This window comes from Polypterus senegalus, chromosome 7 (genome assembly GCF_016835505.1).
Source record: "Polypterus senegalus isolate Bchr_013 chromosome 7, ASM1683550v1, whole genome shotgun sequence".
NCBI lineage: Eukaryota > Metazoa > Chordata > Cladistia > Polypteriformes > Polypteridae > Polypterus > Polypterus senegalus.
In genome coordinates, this window is record NC_053160.1 from 43,830,276 (window position 1) to 43,836,275 (window position 6,000).

At 34.3% G+C, this 6,000-nt stretch overlaps 1 long non-coding RNA gene across 3 annotated transcripts in view; it reads right to left on the reverse strand.

Annotated features, from left to right (window-relative positions):
- LOC120532500 overlaps positions 1-2,673 on the reverse strand; it is a 36,523-nt gene extending 33,850 nt beyond the window's left edge. The window contains exon 1 of one of the 3 annotated variants that reach the window (XR_005634308.1): positions 2,595-2,673. This is a non-coding gene — a long non-coding RNA (uncharacterized LOC120532500). The other 2 variants (XR_005634309.1, XR_005634310.1) reach the window with 2 other exon arrangements.
- Between the last annotated feature and the right edge of the window lie 3,327 nt (positions 2,674-6,000).

Consider the following 6,000-nt stretch of genomic DNA (forward strand, 5'->3'; position numbering starts at 1 on the left):
ATCTTCCTTTATTATAAACAATCATTCAAAATTTTTTAAAAATAATATATTAACATTTCTCTTGCATCCTTTAATTTTTATACAAAATAACATTAATTAAATCTATGAATATATATTTATATAATGCTATTTACATCAAATAATTAATGAATTATGCAACAATAACACCCAAATAACAATACCAAAAACAAGAACTCTTTTATCCATTTTTGAGAACACTTGAGAACATTTACATCAATATAAAACTTGTTTGGATGGTGGCCTATCCCAGCATCATCATGTGCAAAGCAGGGATCAACACACGGTCTTTGCCAAGAACACTAAGACACACGCACACAAAAACACACTCTCATACTGTACATGAGGCCAGTTTACAGCCACTCTAATGGACATTTTTGGGATGAAAAGTACCTGTACTTCGAGAGAGCATGCAGCCCAGATACAGATGGAGACCTGGCCAGGATTAAGAAGCTATAAGACGGCATTCGCTAACCACAGAGGCGATGTCTCTGTTTTTATTTTAAAATATACCAACAAGTGAGTTCTTAACATGCAGTATATACTGTACAACACTACTAATAAAATTTCAAGTGCTACATATTACTGTGCTTTTTATACCAGCTTGAACACTTGCAATAACAGAACAATAGCAACATGCTGATTTGAACTTGATTCCTTAAAACTAATTTTAAAACTGCTGTTGAATAATAAAATTATTTATCAAAATATTATCTAAAAACTCAATGACATCCTAACATGACAAACATTAAAACTATAGTATGCTGGACCACTCAGAAAAACCTTACAGTGCATAAGACATTTTTCTCCTAATTACATAGAGTTTAATTGTTTCTCACATGTAGAAGAGTTGTTTTAAATTAGATTGATTTTTTTGTGAAAGATTATTTCTTGCGTAAAAGTAATCTAAACACATCCACATATTATCCATAATTTTTTTTCTGCATCAATAATAAACTTTAAATGATGTAAAATGAAATGGAATATTTAATGTAAATGTCCGTAAAAAAAAATGTCATTTGTTTCTACTTGTTACTTAAAGATTTTAATAGACAAGTAGGATCATTTGGATTTTTTTTTTAAAGTCAGTCCTGCATTGTATGAATTAACCAAAAAAAAAAGAAAGAAATTTTTGTCCGAGTTCAAAAAGAATATTTACATTATTGGTAAACTGCTTGTATGCAGCAGCTTCATCTGATTATATCATTTTATTTAAAAAAATGACTTGTTTGGTAAATTCAGGTGTCAGCCTAAAAAATTAAAATCATAGCATTACACTGAGGATTATAAATGAATCTTAAAAAGAAGATGCTACTAAAATTTTAGCAAATCCATTAAATATTTGGAAAATGAATGGCAACACATTAAAAATATATAATTTAGCACATTGAAAAAATTCACATACAGTACATTTAAGGGGAGTAACGTGTACAGCCCTGAGAAAAGTCACCACAGACTGAAATGCAACTGATCCTTGAGGGCAAAACCTCCATTTTAAGGTTAGTCTGTTACTCGAGCAATAAATAAAACCTTTTTGGATATGTACGTTTATAATGTGTCTAATTCCCAAAGTAACAGTAGCAAAGGAGCAAATAATGTGATCTTCTGAATTCAAACCAAGAGATGAATATCAGCACTTGCGCCATATGATGTGAAAATAAGAAAACATTTCACTGCAACGTCTTGCACATTAAGTTTTGTTTATGACCTGGTAATAAACGTTTTATGTCATTTACATTTTAGTAAGATGTTCAAGAATATTAATAAAACTAGAAAAAATAAACATTACAAATATAAGCGTAATAAAAATGACATTCTGAGTCTCACTCTTTAAGAAAACATTGCTTCAGTTTTATTCATTGGAGATTATTTTTTATCTTTAACTATACCAAGACAATTGCTAATTCACCTTGACAAATACATGCAAAAGACATCTATAAGTCATATGATCTTACGTACAAAAAATGTGCTGAGACCAAATGACTAATTTTTACTTCTTTACAAGAAAAATGATACCTTTAAGAAATTGCTCATAAAATAAATAAACACAGCAAAGAGCATCAGGTTCACAGCTTTTGTGACTCACACTACATCCGTAGGTGTTCCGCCTTAAACAGTATGGTTTTGCTGGAAAGGCTTTATAAGGATTTTTTGAAATGTTCTTCAAGTGTGAGTCAAGCAATCTCAGTTTATATAGTTCTATCTGATTTAATGTTCCTTAGAAACATACTTTTGTCCAGAAGGAGACATTTTTGCCTTGCTTAATACTGTGTAAATGGTGCACTAATGACTTTTGTTAGGTTTAATAAAATTAAATATATATACTTCCAGCTAAATGCAGGCAATCAAAAAAAGAATATTTCCAATTAAAGGAAATAATATACTGGAAAAAAAATGTTTCTTACTTACAGTTTTAGTTGCTTCTATATTGTATTTAAAAATTACTAATAAAAGTTGCAAATCTTCAGCATTATAGATATGTGCACTACACAGTTGTGCTTAAACTCCATAAAGTGCTGCACTTGCTTACAGTGGTAAATGTAAAACAATGCACTTTAAAAAGCTCTTCTCCTCACCTTTCTGTAGTGCTGCAGTGATAAACAACTGAAGCTCATTTGTCTCAGGGTGGGACTGGGTTCAAGTGTCAGTCAGTAAGATGCAAGCCACTTACGTCATCAAGCATGAATGCAATGTACTGTGCAATGGCATATCTCATTTCTTTATGTATAAAAAGCTTTCTGTTCTGTCCTGCCCTGAATGCTATTCCAGATGAAGGGATGAAGGCAGGAATAATCCTTGTTTACTGTTTCGAACAGCTGAAAATTTGACAAATGGGAAATCTGAACGGCCATGCAAAATACCCTTACCTATTAGCAGCAAAAGCTTTCTCAACTTATTTTATGGAAAAATGTATAATATAAGAATCCGGATTTAATGTCTCATACAATTAACATTGTTGTACCAAGCACTGTCCCTGTGCACCCCGCCTTAGTAATTTTAATTTCATAACAGTACAAGAAATCAGAACTTAAATTTCTAAACTGAAAATTACTACCTGTCCTTATATGCGGCTCCAACACAACTACTCAATTCACCTTCGCTTTTCTGGCACAACCTATTCTTTACATTTTCAATAGATCATCATGGACTTGCATTCATTCTAATATACTGAAAGTGTCATTTACCACACCACTACTGGAAATATCTGAGATAAACACAGATATGCTTAATATAAATAAGAAGGACAGACTTCCAGGACAGATCACGTCATTTATTATCATTGTGGCTTGGTAAACAAGAAAGGGCAAAATAATTTGCTCTTCAGCTACCACTTGACTGATGTCATCTTGATAAGATGACATCAGATGTCATCTTGATATGTCATCTTGATAAGTCATCTTGATAAGTCTTCTAGCTTCAATAACTTGGAGACAAGAAGGGTTGTGTTACTAACAGGTAGGTTATAGAAAATCTTTGAGGTCCTTCCTTCTCTAAAGTGAGCATTGTTACAACAAAATCATTTCCCCAAGGAAATGGTGTTATTATACACTTACTTCCGATTTACTTTTCTTCCCCAAATAAGTACAGTAATAGTCACAGGTTGTTAAAGTGCTCAGGCCTGAAAATCAAATTGAGCTTTCAGACAGTGTCCTTACATGGCTTAGCTTATACTTATAGCAGGCAGTGTGGTGTAGTGGGGTTCATATCTCACTACTGACATTACATGACCACAAGCAAGTCACTTCACCTACCTGTGCCCCAACTGGGAAAACAAAGGAAATGTAACCAGTTGTATCCCAGATGCTGTAAGCTGCCTTGGATAAAGGCATCAGCCAAGTAAGAAATAACAGTACAGAAAAGTGACAGAAAAGTGTTAGATTTGGTGTCCTTCAAGGTTCAAGGTTCAGAACTCAGAACATTATTATTTTCCCTTTACATTTTGCCCCAGGAGATGTGTTAGAAAACATAATATCTGTTTTTACTCTTTTGCAGATGATCCTCAGTAATACCTTTCATTCCAACCAAATTTTCTTCTGCTGTGTTCTTAATTGGGTTAAAAGATTGGATGAATGACATCTGTTTGTCTTTATTAGAGAGAAAACAGAAATGTTATTAATTACCAAGAATAATGCAGATGACAACAAGGTTCTCTGACAAGTTTTGACAAACTAGACCTAAAGATTAGATTTGCTGGATCAGCGTGTGATTAAAGTGTAATCTTTGACACCAGTTTTCCTTTTGTTACATGCGTCACAACACTACCCGTTTTATCTTGGCAGAGTAATATTTTACTCTACTTTCCCCTTTTGTATTATTAATATGTAGCCTGTGTTAGAATTCCTCAAATCTCACAGACTTACCACTGTTTATAAGGTACTAGGCTGACCCGCCTTTTAAGGCGACCGACTTTTAAGTTGACCACTTCTTAAGGCAATTCAATATGTAGATCAATTTGATATTTTATACAAACTCATTAATTTGGTTATATTGAATTTGAGCAGTAATACTTTAATACTTGTAGTTTCTGTTATTTTTGTGATGAAATGTAAACTTTTTTTTCTATATTGAGGTCACCCTTTTGAACCCCCCTGATATTTACTACACCGTGAGGCATTTATACTCCATCAACATTAATTATTTCCAGAAACATAATTTTGTCTATTTTTCCAGCGCATCACGCACAAAAGCAAGGGAACGATGTGAGCACCAGAACTTCGTACCGCAAGCTGCAAGTAGTAAGTCTGTGATAAGCGGAATACCGCTACGCTTTCCACTCACGGGACAGAAGGACAATCCCGACCGCTTTTATATAGTAAGAAAGAAGAAGAAGATATCGCACAGTCTGGAGTAGAAAATCATCTTTTACCTGGAAAAACGAAACTACAAATCCCATCGTGCATTGCAAAATGGACGGGGTGTGTGTGAAACTCCGCGCCTGCGTAGCACTCACGGAACGGAAGGACAATCCCGACCGTTTTTATATAGAAGGATTGTACCATATAATTTCTCCCCACCTTCCCTTCTACATCTATAACCTTAGGCAATTAGGTGTCGTAAAGACAAGCAGGAGTTAAGTCACACTTTAAATTGATAATATTCATAAATAATAACAATATGCAAAGTACATTTGAATATTGGAAACTATACAACCTGATAAATGGTGATGTGTAGTTTCAGGCGGCACACAGACTTGTTAGTTACTTAAAAATGTCTCAAGTTAAGGAACCATTGTGGTCAGCTTTCTTCAGAACAGACCACACGCCTGTCTTAATATGGCTGCCGAGCTGTACTCTTCATTGTCTTGTCCTTTTCAGTTCATGGTGTGAGATGGTCTTTCATTAGTTTGGTAAGAGAGAGAAAGGGTGAGGTAAAGCAAGAAAATGTATTGGTTTTCTGTCCAACCCCTAGAGCCAATAAGGTGTTGTGGTACTTAAAGGCTTTTGATACAAGACAGTTCCAAACTGCCATACTTCAGAACAATAGGGGGCAGAATACCCTCACACCTGCCCTCCAAACCATGCGTTAAGGTAAAGCTTGGCAGTTAGGCAGCCAGGCTTTCCTGTGGGGGTTGACCGAGAGACTTTAGCAGAGAAATATTAGCCAAACTCAAAATTACAAAGAGACTCATTCCTAAAAGGGGGGAAGGGGTTCTTAAACCATCAAACCATTGCTGTTATTATCTATAATGTACCACTCATATTATATTGCTTTGTCTAAGTTACAAATAAAGACATACAAAAGACATGCAAAATTTCACATCACAACACTAACTAACATGCATTTTGGGGCATTTCAATGTATAGGAAACTGTAGACAATAAAGCATAACTCTGCCTGACTTTGTTTCTTTTATCCAACTGTGGACCTTCCTGAAGTTTATTTTCTGCAGGAATATTGTTGACAAGTTTTTATTTTCCTCTCATTCATTGTCAGCTGGCCATATCTCACTTATAATGTGGAAAAAAACGATATTGCCATGATT